Here is a 20594-nt window from a genome sequence, read left to right as displayed (position 1 = left end):
GAGAAAGAGAGAGAGAGAAAGAGAGAGAGAAAGAGAGAAAGAAAGAGAGAAAAAGAAAGAAAGAAAGAAAGAAAGAAAGAAAGAAAGAAAGAAAGAAAGAAAGAAAGAAAGAAAGAAAGAAAGAAAGAAAGAAAGAAAGAAAGAAAGAAAGAAAGAAAGAAAGAAAGAAAGAAAGAAAGAAAGAAAGAAAGAAAGAAAGAAAGAAAGAAAGAAAGAAAGAAAGAAAGAAAGAAAGAAAGAAAGAAAGAAAGAAAGAAAGAAAGAAAGAAAGAAAGAAAGAAAGAAAGAAAGAAAGAAAGAAAGAAAGAAAGAAAGAAAGAAAGAAAGAAAGAAAGAAAGAAAGAAAGAAAGAAAGAAAGAAAGAAAGACAGGCAGTTTGTATGGATAGTGGAGCCAAACTCTTCCTATTCAGGAGCCAAGGCTGTCAGTCGTGTCCAAGCCTACAAGTACAAACAAAACCATAAAATACCTGCATAACTCTACATCATAACAGTCAGGTCTGATGGATTTAAAAAGACCTTCAACAAATAATGGCAAAGCATAGATGAATTCTGACAAAATTTGAATTAATAATAACAACATCAATAACAATAATGATGAATATTAAGCTAAAAATAACAGCAATAATAATAGTAAGACATTTCTGCATTGCAGGTGTAATTATTACTATATGACTTTACAAAGCTGTGGTGCAGATTATTAGATCTTCGGTCTTTTTTACATGCAGATAAAAAGTATGGAACAAAGCATAAGAGAGTGATACAAACAAGTGGACAATATTACTGTATTCTGTGATAAGGTGTAATTTTATATGTGACTAGTAAAAATAGCATGACCTGGCCTAGTGTCTTGGAAAGATGTGAGATCTTCCAAAATTTCTCTGATTGTATCCCTTCAAATCTAAATGTGTGACCTGACTCTTCTTTTCATGAAAATGATCAAGGCGAAATGTAAAGAATATAATGAATTTCTAGTATTATTTATTATTTTTAGCTTGGGATGGAGTGAAAGATGATGAAAATCTTAGCAGTTCTAAAATGTAAAAAATTGTGTACAGTAACGAATTATAATTTCACCCCCTCTCCTCTATTTCAGCCTAGTGCTTGAGATCCTCTTCACATCCAAATACACACACGTCTGCCCAGCCAAGTGAGTAATGCAGACCATTTTTTTAATATTTGGTTGTTGATGATCCTAGCTTAAATTTATTTTTCATTAAAAAATAATATTTTAGTAGACTTTAATCAAGGAGGAAAAAATTGATTTTTACTTCCATTACCCTAGCACAGATATCACCTTGAGCTATGGATCATTCCAATCATCCAGGTTGATGTGTTGCACTTGTGGTAAACAAAAGTATGCATGGAAATACTACAGAAAATGCAGAACTTTGTTTGTTGTGCAGTGTTGATTTCCTTACAAAGGAAATTTCTTTGAAATTGATTAATACACTATATATATATATATATCTATTATTATACATGGGTATATAAAACATGAAATTCATAGAACTCACTGTCATAACTCTATAATTGTTGGCCTTTAAAAAAGTAATTTTCTAATTATTTAGCTGTCAGATTTTGTATGCCAGTGTTATACAAAATTTTCATATTTGTTTTTACAAGAAGAATACATAAAAGCAATACAGTCAATGTTGTCAATGCTTTACTTATGGACTCAATGATCATTTTAAGACATGCTGCCATAAGTCCATAACCACTGATCAGTGTTTTAAGGAAAAATGGAGTTTACTTTCCTCCTATTCATTTAAACTGTTCACTTCCATGGATATTTTTAAATTATTGTTATGTTAGCTGACTAGAAACAAAATCTGAGAAATGGTAGCTGAATAACTACAAAGCTGTACTTATCTGTGTGTATTTCTTTATGAGCTTGTTTCCAATTGTGTTACCTTCATAGAACTTCTTATTCTCTACCTTAATTTTGTACTATGTATTTTAAATGCAGTGGTAAGAGGAGAAAGTTGAGCAGCACTTTCTAGTTAATCGAAAAGTGATTTCATGTAGTAATAAAGGTTACTGTATACAATCATATATATATAAACCAAAATCGAAATCAAAATCAAAATATAAATGAAATTAATAAATAAATATAAATGTAAATGTAAATATAAAAATAAAAATAAAAATATAAATATACATGTTTTCTGCTTAAAAGCATAAGTTTCTTATTATTAATTTTGTGATAGGTTAGCAAAAAAGTTTTCTTATAAGTATAATTTCCTCCATTTCATTGGTGTGATACAGCACCTAGATAACTTACATTCTAACTCTGCTGCAGAAGCACAAAACCTGGTGTCACATAGGTAATCCCTTGGGCATCTCTCTGTGTCAACTGTTATCCTTGTTCATGCAGACACACTAGTGGGAGCAATGGAAGCATTTTTATCCCAATATCCCACGTGAACTAATAATGCCATCTGACCTTGAGTAGCTGAATTAGTCCCATTTGCATGACTTTATAAATTGCACAGCAGCCCGGGAAAATATCACTTGATTCCTGAAATATCTGTACTTGTGATCTGATAAATGTATGCGTGAGTATATTTTATCCCAGCTCTTCCAAATATACTTGTCAGAAGATTTGGCATGGTGAAAGATTACTGTCACCAGTACTCCTCTGAAAGTTGTCTTCACGGAGAGAAAATGTGAAAAGAGCAAAAATGGAATCCTGAGAGAAGCTGGGTTTTTGGGGGGTTGATGTTTTGGGGTTTTTTGTAGGGGTTGTTTTGATTTATTGGATGTTTTATGGTTAAGGAAAGATCTGTCCATGTGACTTGTGTCAAAGAGCTTCTTATTCTTTTCCAAGGTTAAAAAGGATGGAACTAGCAGACTGCCCATCTGCATATTGTATAACTTGTCAAAGTTAATAAAAACTTCATGCAGTTCCCGACATTCTGCAATCATTATCAACTCCATTTACATTTCCCATCAGAGTTCCACCCAAATGTGTGGAATTGGCAATCGTTTTTCAGAAATCTTTAAAAGTGAGATAGCCATGTTCCATTTATAAAATGAACTTTGAAAGACTGGCCCTGGATTATGCTTTGCATAATCAGCCTAATGGATTAAGAAGCTCATTTACAATATAAAGAACCTAAAATGGGTCTGATAAAGACTTAATTACAGTTACAGTTACATCTGAAAGAGATGACATCTGCTTCTGCCTAGGACTAAACCTATGATTTGGAACCACTGAGTAAAGGAGGATGCTGTCCTAAAAGAAGTTATAACAACATGTGAGGTTACTTTCAGGTTCTGTAAATCATCAGCTCACAGATTGGAGCTTCTAAGTAGAAAAAGTCAGAAAGAGTCATTGGTCTGTTGGTTTCATTTACCATTTACTCCTCTAAAGTATTGATTTTCTATTGCTTCACATTTGCTTGTGTTGGAAAGTGAAAGTGCAATGCAGACACACAATTCATTCACATGAAATGATGAACTGTTATGTAGCATTCAAATAATACACAGGAGAATTTAAGGACTTCTAATTACTACTTATTATTTAAAGTGTAGTGAAATAAAAGTACCTTGACAGATAAGGAAATATGAAGTTCTTTTACTCTCTGAAGTATTCTTCTTATAGAAAAAAAAGTATTAAAAATTAATTGTTTTAAAACATCTGGCATTCACTTTATTTGTCATGTTTAAAAAACAATTTTCTGCAAATTGCCAAAATACTGGGTCTGGGTTTTCTCAGGAGGTTTTCAATATAAAGCTCCAATGAACATCAATCTGAGTTTTGCAGGTAAACTTTCAAATGAAATTTTCCTTGGAAAAATTCTGCTATTCACATATCAACATTAATCTGCATTTTAAAATTATATTACCAATTTTTAACCTCCCTTATTTGCTGCTAGAGATACAGTCTTAAGGAACAGAAAAAGGGGTATAAAATTTTAATTTCATTTCCAGAGAAATAAACATATGTTACTTTTTGCAATTTTGCAAAATTCCAGCTACTCAGAATACTTGCTTTGGATTTGTTTGCTTTTTATCCAATAAAATTGATCACTATTTCTTGCTAATTGTCAAGAACAATTGTAAAGATTTATTCTTTGAAAAGTTATGTTAGCCTCATCTTTCCAAAAGATGTTGTATAACAAGTTTGAATCCAGACACTTAAAATCAATATATGGCTGAAGGGGACTTTTCTTTTAGCAATCAGTTCCTTCACAGAAATTTCATTTAAAGAAAAAGCAAGGGATTTTTCAGTTGGTTATATTAGTCAAAAATAAAACACATATATGTCTGATGAAAAAAAATCTTATTTTTTATATTCTTCAGCAATTGAGGTTTAATTTATTGTTTAAACCTTAGACTGAATTACTATCCACCACCATATTACAGCCTATAAGATCACATGACCTTAGGCTAGACAGTCAAAACAATAGACTAAGAGACAGGAAATGCATTTCATTTATCTGAAAAATCTTTCCTGCAGTTGTTATTGCTCAAATGACTCCTGTACTTATCATATAAAAAATACCCTTTACATCTTGGAAGTCAAATGCTTCCTTAAAATTTTTCTAAAGTACATATGGAAGAGAAAAGACTTGGAGAGAGCAGGGTACACCACCCCAGTGATGAAGAATTCCTCAAAATGCACTGAGCAGTGGCCTGCAGTTGTTACCCTGATACCCTGAAAGGGCCTTACAAGGTGCTAGAGATGCAAAAATGAGATTGTCTCCAGTCATTTGGAGCCTTTCATCAGCTGGGGATATTCTCTGTGTCTTTCAAACTAGATCTGATGCTGAGTATTGCTCTCAGACTTTCCTCTTCTGTCATCTAAAGAGAGAAGCCATGGTGGGATTGGCTACCAAGATCTGGTAGATAAGAAAAAAGATGGTGTGCAGTTCTGCTCGTCAGTCTCTCTGTGCCACACGGCAGTTGGCAAAAAGGAAGACTTAGCATCTTTGGTGTTTCCATCGAGGCAGTATATGAGCAGCTGCATAAGAGGAGGGATGTTTAATTAATACTTATATTTTTAATGACATCTAGTGGGAAAAAGGGTGGTAGTTGGAAACACGATTTTCCCTGCTTCTGATCATAACCATCTTGATGTGAATGTAACATTTCAGTTGAAAAAATATCCAAGACTTCACTGAGAAAATACACTTAAAGTTGATAATAAAATCTACATCTTTTGAGCACAGCTGGTCTTAAGACAACTTTTAATCAACTGGACATCAGCTGGAGGCCTGCATCCAAAAGTTGAGAAGCATAGCACAATAATCCTAGGTAGTCTTCACACCACATTTTCACGTATGACATCTAATCATGCCACATCTTTGGCTTGTAAAAGTTGACTTGGGAACACTATGTCAAAGGTTACATGGAATACTCTGATGCTCAGATCATTCTTGACCTCACTTAGAATAGCAGATGATCCAAAAAAGAAGATAGAGCAATATAAGAGATTGATATATCTTAGACCAGAGTTCAGATTTGCAAGACTTAATAAAGCAGGTTTTTTAGTGGTTTGGTTTGTTTTTTTTTTTTTGTTTTTTTGGTTTGTTTTTTTTTTTTTTTTTCAATGATGAAAATGAGAGCAGAAGTATTCCTTCTGCACTTCTTCATTTTGGAATATATTTTCTCTGAGTCTGCTGAGGATGCAGAGATTTACATTTGGAAACAATGACTTAGAACTCTTTTTCTAAATAGCAGCAGTGACGTGAGCATATTTTTTTCCTTTTCCATTGAAGTGTCAGAAGATTTTGATTCAGAGAATGGTTCACAGTTACTTGGTGTACAACTGTGGTGCAGGAACTGCATCTACTGCTTTTTGTAAGGCTGGGCAAATATACTGAGTTTTTGAGTTTATAAGATGGCTAAGCCAGCTTGTTAGTCTCGAATCATCACTAAAATCTAATGCAGAGTACAATTTAGCCTTGAAAACTCTGAGTTTGAAGGCAGACACAACTTACAAAGCACAATGAAGTGTGCCCAGGAAATGTGAACATTTCAGTGCAAAAGTGCATTTTCTGCAAAATTTATAATAACCAAGGAACATACTGTGAGCATGTCACCTGATTCAAAACGTATAAGCAAGAAATTCAATAGCTCCCTACTGGCTCCTGAAAAGAACAGAAGAAACAACAATTTATTTAATTTGTTGAAACCTGATGCCATTTATATGGAGTTGAACTCTACATACATATATATATAGTTACATACAACTATACATTATATACTATAATGGCATATAGCATAACACAGCATCACATGTATTTTCTGCTACGTAAAAACCCCACAAAAACCAAAACCACAATGCTTTGGAAACAAGCGTGGAAAGAGAAACAAAAATAACCCAGCAAATGTTAAGGCTGTACTGAGTCAAATTTAAACAAAAATATGCTGTTACCTGACCATTATATTTGCATCTTAATGTGAGGACCATCTTCTTTCTTTCTTTCTTTCTTTCTTTCTTTCTTTCTTTCTTTCTTTCTTTCTTTCTTTCTTTCTTTCTTTCTTTCTTTCTTTCTTTCTTTCTTTCTTTCTTTCTTTCTTTCTTTCTTTCTTTCTTTCTTTCTTTCTTTCTTCCTTCCTTCCTTCCTTCCTTCCTTCCTTCCTTCCTTCCTTCCTTCCTTCCTTCCTTCCTTCCTTCCTTCCTTCCTTCCTTTCCTGCTTCCATTTTTTTTGTTAAATAAAAAAATTCTCTCAATCACTTAAATTTAATTATGTTTGCAATCTCTTAAGCAAGTATTGTCAAATGTCATCATAGGACAAAATGGAGATCTGATAACACCAGCTGATCTGTATCTCCAGTCTTTAGTTAGGGTAGTTTTCAAAATCTGGAAAACGTACCTATGCCTTCAGCTTTTATGTGGAAGCAGTGAACATCCCTGAACCAAGATTAAAAGTAGAAATACATAATTAAATCCTACGTTCCTTTCTCTCCCTTTTTCCCTCTCCTTCAGCTCTAAGCATTAAACAGCAGATTCAGCAAAGAACTATTGGGATCAGTATTTTCTAATCTATTGATTGGTCCTTTTCTTTCAGTGACCAGACACTTTCAGATAGTATGTCTGTCATCTTCTGTTCTACAGCCAACCTGGTACAGATTAGACAATAACAAGTTGATACTTTCCAACATAGTTGTTGTTACAGCTCATCAGAAACTAAAATACTCATTAGTTCTCTTCTAGGTTGGATAATGAGAGAGATTTTTACTCCAGCACACTTTGCCCCTTACATATTCTGTCTGAACTGTTAGAGATTGAAGCAGTAGTTCAGTTCATAAAGGTAAGTTCTTTGAGCAATTTTCCCCCCTTTCTTTTAATTTGCATGTTATGCCTGATGGAACTTTGGGAGAGATGTCCAAATGTCTGCCATTGCTCAGTTAAAGGTTTTTTGCTGTGTATTTCCCTCAAGGCTTCCAACAGTCATTTCTGGAGAGCTATGAATAGTGCTTTTCTTGATGGAAAGTACAGAGACTTAATTTCTTTTGCAAGAGAGCTTTTGAGCAGAGTGGCTAACATCTGAATTCAGATTCACAGCACAGGCAAAAACAACTTCCCATCTCCATTCTTATGGGATCTACTTAGTCCTAGTTTCTTCACAGCAGACACAGAGTGAATTGTTGCTGATAAGGTTCAGTTTTAGTTTCAGCTAAAAAATTTAACACATTTATCCTGTTTTCTTCGGAATAATTGTCTAACTTCTTTATAATAACATTAAAGTCTTTCTCCAATGGCCAAAAGCCAGTGCAAAGTCCTCATAAGTGCTTTCCTTTAATTATTGCCTCTCATGGTCTCAACTGTGGGTCATTTTCCCACTGTCTGCATGATCTAACAGCTTTGCTGAGCTCCTTGCTCTGCTATCAACTCACATACGAGGACTCACACATACATAAACAAGCACAGAGAGAAGTGTATATACACACAAGTTTCATTCCCTCACTTCTTGATTGAAATCTTTTTTCTAAGAGATTGTGTGAAGAAATCAATTCCACACTCCTATCAAACCTGAGCAGCCATGCAGCAATTTCTGACAAGGTTCCATCTTCTCTCTGTTATGTTAATTACACTGTCATTCATTTCATAGCTTCCATTGCATGTTGTGGCTTATATTTTCTTCCTTCACTTTGTGACCCTTGATTTTCTATTATGTATAGCTCTGAGGTAACTTTCCATGTCTGTCTATGGTGAGAATCTGCTAAAGAGAAGGTTAGGCTGAGGGAGTTGTACCAATTGGACATACTTTTATTTAAGCCTCATTTTCCAGGCATGAGTTAATTGACTGTTTTGGTGTTTTATTAATATTTTGAATGTTGTGTAGTGCTGAAGTCAGAACTGTCAGCTCTTTGCAGCATTACAGAATATATGAGTGGACATCTGAAGGATTTTTACATTTCTAACATGGATTAGAAATCTCTCTTGCTTATGAATTGTTATTTTAGCAGTATCTCTACATTTTTAAAGAGTAATGCATTTTGAGGTTTTTATTTAATTCTATTTTTTTTATTACTTTTTTTTTGTTTTAAAGAATTTGAATGTGTCTATAGATATCTTAGAAGAAATTTTACCTTGTGAAAAACACCTCAGTAATCTCAGTTTTTCATCAACAACCAGGAAAGAAGTTTTTTCAACATCCCATCTGTAAATGTATTACTTTGATTTTTAAAACCAGAGGGGAATATTTCATTAATTTTGAACATATGATGTATACCAAAGATGAAGACAAATTGACATAGCTTATATTTTTACTTTCTTGGATGAATTTACAATTCTTCAGCATCACCATCCTTAGACGTTTATTAAGAGAATGTTTTAAGAGTCACAATAGTCACATTAGATATTTTTAGATTAGAACATGCTCTGAAATAATGCCCATCTAGTTTTTTAGCTTCAGAGACAATAGGAAATGTTTCATGTGTTTGCCTCAGGTTGTCTGGTCAAATACAGTTGACTTTTCAATGACAACTTTCTTGTGTGATTTAAGACAAGTCATATATGTTACCCTACAGGTAAAAAAAAAAAAAAAAAAAAAAAAGCAGTTTTCTGGATTTTGAAAAGAGTTATAAGCTAAAACGATTAAAGAAAGCCAGGCATTGAGTTACTTTGATCATTAGGACCGTATAAAGGACCACAGGAGTGCATAATTTCCTTTTCCCTTTCTTTTTCCCTTCTAATAGCTTAGAGGATATGCAAAATCTCCAGTAAGACTAGATAAGATCAGTAAACAAACTAAACAAAGTTTGTCGAGACATTAAAATTAAAAAGACCCATATTTACTGTTCTGAACTAGAATATTTAATAAATAAGTATTGCAAAAGTTATAAAGCCTCCATGTTTAGGAAACAGAAAATTTCAAATTTTACCTTTCAGATTGGAGAAAAGTATGACTCGACAGTACTCTGTGGAAAATTGAGAGACATTCTTAACTGGCAAAACTTTTTTGCTATTTGCATGTGGGCACATTTGTACTCTATGCCATATCATAATGAATTTCTTTCATGAGTTATTGGCCAAGTCAGATGATTAGCCGAGATTTCAGCTCATGAGAACCGAAATGACTGCAGCACATCAGCAGGCAGCTTGAGCTTCACATTGTGACTGCTCAGAAATCAGCCCGAGTCAATCTTTGCTGTGGTCTTAGATCAAGGAAAGGCAGCAAAAATAGAAGGACTGGTGAGTAATGCAAACTGGGTATTGACAAAGCTGTCGTGTAACCCCTGCCATGTTTCTGCTACAAGGCTGCACAACTGTGTTTACCTATTCTTTGCTTGTGGAAAATGAAGCAGGAGTCTTAAACAGATTAACAGGAGCTTCTGAGGTTTGTTCTTTCTTGTCTATTTTTCCTTTCATTTTATTGGCAGACATGCCAGTTCATTTAAAAACCACCATGTAGTCCAGCCTGGAGATGCTGATGGTCAATAATGGATATGCAGGGGAGAACACAATGCCAAAGAAACCATGCTATGAGAAAATTCAGAGCCTCCTAGTTCTTTTGTACCTATACAATTACTTTACTCCTCTCAATACCTGCAAAACATAGTTGCAATAATCCTTTACTCCATAAACAGTTTTTAACATTTGCTTTTTGTAGGTATATCTGAACATAAGTGGAAATGACCACATTGGCAGAAACGGGTGAGACTACTCAATTATGTGGTAAGAGGTTTGTCATATTCGCTATTTAGAGTTTCACAATTACTGTAGCCACAATCTTAAAAATGTAAAAGAAGGTGAACTGTGTTTTTTTCACCTTAGAAGAGAGTATGTAAATACACATTTAAGTAGGTCAGGACAGGAGCAGGTTCACCTGAAGGCTAGAAAGGAGAACTAAAAGTGAATACTCAGGCTTTAACGACTTTACAACAAATAGTTCTCTTATGAATGTCTTCTTCATAAATATTAAATCTTCTGCCTTATTGCCATTAATTTGGCAATGTTATCATTAAAAAAAAGTTGCTTTTCACTTTAAGTCACCTCTCTGGAAATTTTCAACTAACTGTGCTAGAGAGGTGAAGCTGGAATAAATCTTGCTAGAGAATTTGAACCTTCTGCTTTGCATATTATGTAGAACTTTGCCCAAAACAACACTGTAATTTCCATCTCAGACAAAATATCTAATTTTAGGGATTTTTTTCAAGGGAAATATACTAAAGAAACTGAGATACACAGGAAACTCTCCATAATACTCCACACTGTTTTATAGTCTGCTAAAATAGGAATGGCGCAGGTCTCCTTCTCCTGACCCTTTTTTAGAATGGTGTCTGATGAGAATATCCTCAAATCTAATTAAAGAATCTAAGAAAATCAAAGTTTAGACAAAATATATATTTTTTTAAAACTTCAAACATATTTCTGGTGATTTGAAAGACCTCATGATTTAACCTTCCAGAAATGTAACTGATGTCTGACATGAGGGGGGATATTCTTCTGCCTTAGAAAAAAAAAATTTTAAAAAGAAATTAAAAAGTATGAAAAAACAGCTCTGTATATTAACATTGACAAATAAATTAGAGGGGAAAAAAATCCAGGAGTACCAAATCCTCAAAGCATGTGGTTTGGATGTGTAGATATTTCTGTTTAGTGAGTTATCATTATGAATTTCTAACATAATATTTTCTTTCAAATAATATATAAAAGGATGTGTATTTTCTGGAGTAGAAATCCTATTAAAACGAAGACTCGTATTAAAAGGAAATTGAAAACAGAGCCAAACCCACCCATAATATATTATCAGTCAACATGAAGATTGTTTGAAGATATGATATTAGAGACTCAGAACACTTGTATAAGGGTTATAAAAAGTATTTCTTGAAAAGCTGCAATGTTCTCTGTTTCACAGTGTTCATCTCTGAATGCCTGTGTGAATTATTGACAGTGTTTGGAATCAATGAGGTTAGGTGAGTTCTCTCTGTGTATCTGGTCTTTCTTCTACAAAATCTTTCAGTGACAGAAAGGTTTCCTTGACACACAGTCTTCTAAAATATAATTTTGTTCATCAATGACCTGATATGTTGGAAATAGTATTAAGAGAAGTTGACTTATACTGAGGAAGATACTCTACATTCATACGTTTGTACGGTTATGCTTTTTACCTTGATAAAGGAGCATTGAATAATTTTATTTGAAGAGCTAGATAACTTCTAGAAGTAAATTATATAGATTACATATGATATATTTTATATAAATGCAACCCTCTAAAGAAAATTCCTCAAAGTGTAACTGGACATAAACTTAATAAAATCACCAAGAGCTACTTACCAGACTGAGACAATATTAAGAAAGAGAAAAATGGGAATAAATGGGAAAAGAGGGAAAAAATATCTTTTTAAAGTAGAATAGCTATATAAGTGCTATTTTCTAATCAAATTCCAAGAAAAGTTAGATACTAAGGATTAAAATCAAATATTTCCAGCAATTTAGTAACAGCACCTTTATGCTTCTGTAATGTTTCTAATACAAAATGGTGATGAGAACATTCCCTGATAAGAATAAATATTGTCAAAAATCTCTTCTTGGATAATTTCTGAGCAATTATCTTCTTGAGAGACATCATTTTATGCAATGAACTACTAAGTTTTATAAAATGTCTGAAAGTCAAATGTCTGTGTTAGTCTGAAAAGCTGATAAATCTTCATTAAATAAATTCCAATTCTCTCTCAGAAGGGAGGTTAATAACTTCCTCATCTCAAATGGATGAATTTATTGTCAAAATATTTAGCTCACTATTACTAAGTTTCAAACAAGAATGAAAGGAGAGAAATCCCATGAAATCAAGTGCCTTGAAAGTGTCTCTTAGATGATAACATTTAATGAAAAAGAGACTTCTAAGGTTAAAAAAAATAGCTGCAACACTGTAAATTTCCATTTAAACATTTTTAAAGCATTTTTTGAAAATGTAAAAACTTTTAGCTTACTGCTTTTAGTGCCTATAAAATAATAATTTAAAGTCAACTTAATATGCAAATTGAAATTGAGATTTAAGAGCAGGGTCTAGTCATGACTGACATGAATAGCAAGAAAAATCTCTTTTTCATTACCAAGACAATATATCATGCATAGTCTACAGGAAAAATAACTCCCTCACAGTAAAAAAAAAAAAAAGTCATGCAAATGTTTTGGTTTTCACTAAAGAAGCTCTCTAGTTTACTTCCAGTGGTCATATATATGGTCAGAGCTGTTAGGGTTAGTTTGAAAATGTTCATCTTCATAGGGCACGATGTAGATGCACATGCTTAAATACATCTATCAAGGCCATAATTGTTACCTGCAGTGCAGGATGAGATATTTACCAGATTCCAGGAAGTATACCTGGGTTACTTCTCAGGTTAAGGTTGGATGAAAACACATAAAAAATCCTATATCACCTTGACTCTAGCTATTCCCCTTTCATACTTCCACTTTAACTGCTGTGAAAGAGAGATGAAGCACGTAGAAAGCAAGGTAAATTCTGCCCTGCAGAAACTACAACCACTCTAATGACTCTTTCAGTGGTCTTATTTAGATGTTTATTTTTGAATACCCTTGTTGTGTTTTGTTATGTATTGTCCAGCTAGGTTTATATGCGGTTAAAAAGCACGCTATAAATAATTTACTTGACGTTGCTTTGTCTTGCCAATCATTATATCAAAATTCTCTGTGTCCTGGAAGGTTTTCTTTCAGTTCATTAGGTAATTAGGTTGGATAGTTGTAAAAGTCAGAGCAACACCAGCCTCTAGCAATGTTTGTTACATAAATGAGTCAACACAAATGTATTTTTTAAAACAAACACAATTTAACACAACATGGCATTATTCCCTAAATAGAAGATGATCTCCAAAGTGAGTGTCTTCCCATTATTTTTTTGTCTCTAGATTGCAGTTTTGGGGACGAGGGATGCATAGATGTGCCAGCTATAAGCTATGAGCTCCCTCAGTATTACATTTAGCAGTCGAACTGGTAAGAAATTATGTTCTTGCCAGGTCTTGTTATATACAAGATTTATTTATGACCTTTTGCTGTAAGATTCTTTTTCTACAGGTCTTTCATTAGTTCTCCATTTGCATCTGCAAATATGTCCTGAATCGTTGGATGATGGATTCTGATTTGTTTCTTTAGCCAGTATACATTTTTCTATATATCATTATTGTCTCTAAAGTTAAAAAACCAACCAATAAACCTTTAAAAAAGACTGCATCATATTGTGGCCTCATAGGATATGTAAAGACAGCTTAACTGTGATTATTGGTTTTGATTTGTACTATAGTAGCAGCCAGCAAATATATTAGTGTGAAGAGGGCAACTACAGATAAAATTTTAGTAATTTTTGCTGAATTTCTATGAACGTCCATCTCCTAGATAGCCAGGAAAATGAGCCAAATTCATTTCCCTGCCTCACCTGCACTTATCAAGTTACATTTCTATTCCCCAGTGCTTGCCACAAGCTCCTTTTGTGTCTTCTGTGCCTCCATATAGCACCACCAAATCAAGTGAAAATTCACAGTTCTTAGGATCAGATTCATTTTGGTTCTCTGATGAGTACATCACATGTGCACATGACTTCTAGTCTCACCAACGTTTTTTAGGTACATGTGAAAAACATTAACATACTGACATAGCTGCAAAACAAATTTAAGAAAAATCTTGTTCAAGACAAATGTCTAAGAAGGGGGCGGAAATTACTTTCTTCATTAATTTAGTCTTCTCTTTTGTTCTGGTTTCTGCTCATTTACTTTTAAAATTATTAATGCCCTCAGTCTTTTGACAATTAAAAATAATGTTGAAAGTTTGAATTTTAGCCTGAAATAATAATATGCTTAAACACACTGTATAGATTACTGCAGCTAGGCTGATTGCCACAAAAAGACTGATATGCTTACTTCACCTAGCTTGCAGTCCCAGACTCTGGTTGTCAAAAAGTTTACTCATCTTCCATCAAAACTGATATCTAACTCTTTTATTATTATTATTATTTTTGCTTTAAATGCTCTCAAATTCCTCAAACTCTACTTCTAGCCCTTCTCTAGAGTATCTAAAGCTTCACAGTATCAATATTTTATCTAAAGTTTCTGTATTTCAATCACAGAATCATAGACACATCCAGGTTGGAAAAGACCTCTAGGATCATCAAATCCAACCTTTAAAACAGCAGTGTTGTGTTCACGGCTAAACCATGTCTTTAAGTGCCTCATTCACACATCTTTTGAAAGCTTCCAGAGTTGGTGATTCAGTTTCTTCCTTGCTTCAAAGTCTGACTGCTCTTTCAGCAAGACATTTTTCATAATACTGAATCTAAATCTCCATTGGCACAATTTGAGATTGCTTCCTCTCATCCTGTTACTTGGGAGAAGTGAAGATGTACTTTAAAAAGTGGATTTCAGTTTTAATGCTTATCTCAGCTTATTTTAGTTATTTTTCTAATACTGACATGGTAAGAAGTCTGTTTTACGTTGTCTTATTCTCCATACTAGGTTTAACACCTGCAATAAATTTGCAGATGACATCAAGCTGAATGGCGCAGCTGCCACACCTGAAGGATGGGATGACACACAAGAAACTTTGTATACAAGGACATAGCTTGAGAAGTGAGCCCACGGGAATCTCATGAGATTTAATAAGACCAAGTGCAAGGTGCTGCACCTGGGTCTGGGCAACCCCCAGTACCAGCACAGACTGGAGAGTGAACAAATCCAGAGCAGCCCTGCCCAGAAGGACTTGGGGGTGCTGGTGGATGAGAGGCTGGGCATGACCCAGCCATGGGCACTGAGAGCCCAGAAACCAAACGTGTCCTGGGCTGCATCCAAAGCAGCATGACCAGTAGAATGTGGTAGGGAATTCTGCCTCTCTTCTCTGCTCTGTTCTTCTCTGCTGAAACCCCAACTGGAGTGCTGCATCCAGCAGTATTAAGAAAACTCTGGACACTGACAAGCAATATGTTCTCCACAGTCAAATTAATGTCTAGGGAGTACTAGAAACATCTGACAATTAGTAACAGTTCTGGTATACAGTTGTCTGCATTCTAGTTTCTCTATCCCAACTCCATTCCAACAGATATCTCCTCTTGCTTATGTTAATATCTGGAGGTTGTTCCTGTGCTCACATCTTTCAATACCTTCCACCTTGAGGAATAGATGGCATTTGACATTCTTAAGGAACATCCTTTTTCCCTTCCCACTAAATATAATGTCTTAAGCTATGTACGTTGCATACTATGATAGAAACCTTTTTGGAATGAGCTTAACAGCTGAAAGAGGCAAAGCTGGTGCCTCCAGATTTCTCTGAGATTGCTTCTAAATGAGAAGTAAAATCCTCAATGAGTGGTATGATATTTTAACAGAGAAGTTGGATAGAATACACAAAAACAGTTTTCTTTGGGGTTTAGGTATATTAATAAAGATTGAATTTCAAACTCCAATATTAAAAATGTCTACTGTCTCACATATGACTTGCAGATGCTTTTGATACATTCAAATATAATTTTCATATTGATCTCATTAACTACATTATAATGTTTTTTGATTTTCCTCTGTCAGTGAGAATTTCATAATCTCATGTTCACATTATACTGGCATAGTGATGGTTTACACAACTAAAAGATTGTGATTCATTCTGATTCAACATTCTGGACAGTTTTGGTAACACAGTTATATTTGTACCTAAGAGATTTATATATTTGTGGTTGAAGCTTAAAATAAGACTTTTATCATGAATGGTCATGATGAGATCAACTGATGTCAACATGACAGATGTATAGTTTACTTCTGACCATATTTGTATACATGGTACTGGAGGCACTTAAAAATAAGAAAGATAAGCCTAAATAATTGTAATTTTATCTTCTTTGCATCCTAACCCACTAAAGATCATATTTCACTTGCCAATTTTTATCTTTAATATTTTATTTACAGCTATATTCATATGTATACACATATTGGGGAATATGTAGGGGGAAAATGTAGGCCATAATCTTCACTGAAAGTACTCTTCCTTTAAGAATAATTAATCAAAAGGGCAAAAGTTCACAGTGTTGTTCTGCAGTGAGAAATCTAATATAGACCATGCAGCAGCAGTCACATTTGTGTCATCTTGCACAAATAGAAAAATTGGGTTCTTCACATCTATTAAGTCCTGACAAACTACCTGTTATAATCATTGAAAAACTGTTTTGGACTGAAATGCTTTGGTATGAAAGGCATCTTTGTGTTTTCATATTCAAAACACTTATTTGTATATGCAATTATAATCACCAATTGCTTAAATTTTCATGTAATTATATGCATGTCATGGTCTTTGACCCTTAGTAATAGCTTACAACCAAAATAACTGTCAGAACACCAAGACTACATTTTTTTTTTCTAGAGGTCACCTTGGATTTTCAAAAGGAAGTTTCTTTGAAGCCATTTTGGTGGTTTGTCAAAATAGAGAAGGAGCATTGATGCAAAATAACCTTCTAAAAGTGATTTTTCTTTTTCCAGAAAATCACATAAATCATTAAACATGTAAGGGCTATATTTCTGTATACAGAATTCGATGAATAATAAGCCTGTTAACCCTGTACTTTGATGTGTGTTCTTGCCTTCCTTAAATCAGATGTTGACAATTTCTTGTTTTGTTTGTTTGTTTGGGTTTTTTTCTGAAAGAGCAAATGGAAGAATTTATCCCCCCTAAAGCCAGGCCCACTCCAGCAAAATTTTAATTACCTTTTCCTTTCTAGCTCACATGTTTTTATAGTGTTGATTGAGCCATTAAGAAGGTGGAAATACTTCTAGAACATTATTTCCCATATATTTATGCCAACTTTTTAGCCTCATATGCACAGAAATAAATATCCAGCATTGTAATAAGAACAGGAATGCTTTCTGTTTGGCAAAAGACATGCAAAATTCTACATGGTCCATAGAAAATGTTCTGCTCTTTTGTCACAATTTGATGTTAGATAATTATTTCTTTATTAGTTTATATAACCTACTATGATGCCCTGAAAGGGTAAAATTTATTCAGGGAAAATTTATTTAGAATTTCACAGTTACTGTAAGTATTGTTAACCAAGCTGTATTATTTTCTGAATATTCATAATGACCTACATGATTTTATCCCTTAACGTTATTAACAGAAGACAACCAACATTTAATATACAATCATGGTTAATACAGGCTTATCAATTCTTTTATAATTACATACAAAATTCTAAAATCATCTCATTTGATATGTCGACAATCTGAATGTACAACAGGATGAATTTAAAAAACAGAGTCAAGAAACACAAATAAAAAATAAAATATCTTACTTGCAGTACGATGAAACATTTTCCTTTTGTCTGTGCTTTGGAAGAGCTTAAAATGTTATGACTGACCTAAGAGTGAAAGCTGTAAACCTACCAAGGAAAAGTAATATAAAAGTCATATTGTCCATAGGGGGTCTTGGTGCTTTGACCCATTAAAAAAAGGTACAGATTTTGAAAGCTGATGGAAATGTGCATATACCAGTGTAAAGCAAGATTAAGTGAGCAGGAAATGTCCCTTATTAAATATGCTGGACTGCTTTTTCTGAACAAAGTCTCAGTGTAATGAAAAAGGGGCAAAGAAAACATGAGTTTTTCAATAAATGCTTTGAGCATTTGATATGGAGTTCAAGTTTATTATTAGATAGCTTGGACTACTTTATACTTTTATGAGCTCATATTAGCCTTCATCTATTGTTAGAAGCAAGAATGGAGAAGGGTACTGAACATTTTTTCTAAATCCCTAAATATGCTTCCTTGAGGGAAAGAAGTCTTTTGCTAGATCACTTAAAACTGACACAGAATTAGCATTTAACATGGGTTAGCTTATTATCTATACACTGGTAAACAAAAGTGTGAGGCCTTTTTACCCAACAGAGACTTGCATAAAGAGAAATCACAAAGGTTATGAACTTCTCTTGTCAGGAATAATGAAGCTGACTAAAGATTCAAATTTAGAAGTACGTGTTCTCTTATCTTTGAAAATATATTGAAACATCTTTGAAATTGCAGGGCTTATTGATTGACAGTTCCTTTCCATTTTTAATTTCAGATTTTTGTTTCTGATTTTGTGGTTAAAGTTCCTGTATATACATAATTGATGCAGAGTTCTTTGGGAAATATATCACTTCTTTTACTGCAGTCTCCAAAAACCCCGAGATATTGCTGACAAATCATGACAATTTTATTAGGCTTGTAGACAAGTTCTCCACCCACAGAATTCCAGAAAACATTAGCAAGGACTTCCTTAGTCATCATATGCAGTGTAATATACCCTACATTTTACTGAAAATAGTAATATCATTTTGTAAGGATATATATTTATTACATTCTGGTTGCCTTTTAAAATGTTTCAGAATCTTAAAAAAAAAAAAAAAGAGAATTAGCATCCAGTGATTCATTGTTGCTGTGATGACAGCCCATAATTTTTTCTGGATATGCATTAGACTATGTAATACAGTTAGAAATCTTTGACTATTGAGTATTATTCCTAAATAAAACCTTCATGCAAAAGTTCAGATTGTGTTACTCTATCTAAGGTGCAAGTATGTGAAAACAGGTCCTTCAGACTTAACAATATGTTTAATACCAGAGATAATTCTCATTGCTTTTCTTGAATATGGAACTTTTCAAAATCAAGACCTGACAAAATAGGAGAATCTGTTGCAAAAAGTAGACTTCTAAAATAACTAAGCATCAGCTGAGAATTATGGATATTAAAAATAACTATTTTTTAAACTTGTTTGGAGTTAGAAACAACTGTGTTGATAGTTCTTTAACTTTATTGCAAAGCACATAATGAGCAATTATATCACACGTGATAAATTCAGCAGTAAAATATTATCATTTGGCAGCTGGGTCTTTTACAAACATAGCAGAATGGGAACATGAAAGGGACTAGAACTAACCATCTGCTGAAAAAGACTGCAATACAAATTTAGTAAAGCAAACCAAAAAGAAAACAAAATAAACTTTAGAATGCAATTTAATTTACATATCTATATTAATCTTCTGGGACATACATAAGAAGTATATGAAGTAGATGATGGATTGTAAAAAAATGCATAATTGTATTTATAAATCAGTTGGTTTTGTATTCATTGAACTGTAATCTTGATAGAGACTTATGCTTTCTATGCACACTGATAGAGATTGCTTGTTGACTTTAAGAAAGCAACCCATATTAATTTGACATCAGAATTTAACAGTCCAGGTATTACCCAATATTGTTCAGAAGATCTGTGAAAATTTACACTGGTGTCAGTCTAGGGCAGATATTCCAGCTGGAATAAAACCTACCATGGAGATCAGGAGAGGTAAGAATCACCGTTGATATCTTGAATGCTAGACAGCTATCCTGAAATTTCCAATGTGAAAAAAAAATTACTATAAAGGTTAATCAGACACATCTGAGCAGTACCACATCCTATAAAAAGTAGTGTTCAATCCGTGGTCCTGATGCTGAAAAACCTACCTATACATATAGCTCTCTTTCCTCAGATTTATATTCAAGAGCTGAAGGCATCCTCATAATTGTCTCATTCAGTTGATGAAAAGTGCCCTCTGTGTATGTCTGAATTTGCTTATTCAAACCTTGCTCACGACCTTCCTAAAGCCTTGAATTTAAATTCTCCCCTGATTTCAATTCTTGGTTTTAGCTTTGAGATTAAATTTTAGCTTGACGCACACTTAGCAAGCGCACCTGACATTAACGGTAAATAAACCCCCTAGTATTTCCCAGGTCACCTTGTAGAGAATGCATGATAATGACAATGACTCATACTTAAATAACACATTTTAAAAGTCTTACTGAACCTGATAGGTCTCTTCTAGGGTCACTGCACTTGCTTTATGCATAATACCACACTTCCCACCCTGCTTTCAAATAAAGCATGTATATGTTTCATAGAGTAGTATGTAATATATTATGAAATATAAAGCTTTAACTTCACAATAAAGTAGGTTTTAAAATATTGTAAAAAAATCTCATCTGCTTCTTTAATTTGCGTTTCATGTGATATACTCACTTTTCACAATGACATTAGCCAGTTTAGAAATTTTCTTGTGGCCCATTCAAAAATTATATAAAGAAGAGCTTCCAGGTCTACAAGATTGATGGAAGAGGATATATTAAATTAT

The 20594-nt window shown here is 33.6% G+C and overlaps 1 long non-coding RNA gene across 3 annotated transcripts in view; it reads left to right on the top strand.

The window, feature by feature from the left end:
• LOC148225345 (uncharacterized) overlaps positions 1 to 20328 on the top strand; it is a 131014-nt gene extending 110686 nt beyond the window's left edge. The window contains exons 3-7 of one of the 3 annotated variants that reach the window (XR_015806041.1): positions 1096 to 1149; positions 7169 to 7265; positions 10071 to 10135; positions 11319 to 11376; positions 14926 to 20328. This is a non-coding gene — a long non-coding RNA (uncharacterized LOC148225345). Of the gene's footprint in view, positions 1 to 1095; positions 1150 to 7157; positions 7266 to 10070; positions 10136 to 11318; positions 11377 to 13329; positions 13376 to 14925 lie in introns of those variants that run through there. The other 2 variants (XR_015806040.1, XR_015806042.1) reach the window with 2 other exon arrangements.
• The last annotated feature ends 266 nt before the right edge of the window (positions 20329 to 20594 follow it).

The sequence above is a fragment of the Sturnus vulgaris genome, chromosome 1, assembly GCF_052056855.1.
Source record: "Sturnus vulgaris isolate bStuVul1 chromosome 1, bStuVul1.hap1, whole genome shotgun sequence".
Taxonomy (NCBI): domain Eukaryota; kingdom Metazoa; phylum Chordata; class Aves; order Passeriformes; family Sturnidae; genus Sturnus; species Sturnus vulgaris.
This window is presented reverse-complemented; position numbering and strand designations above follow the sequence as displayed.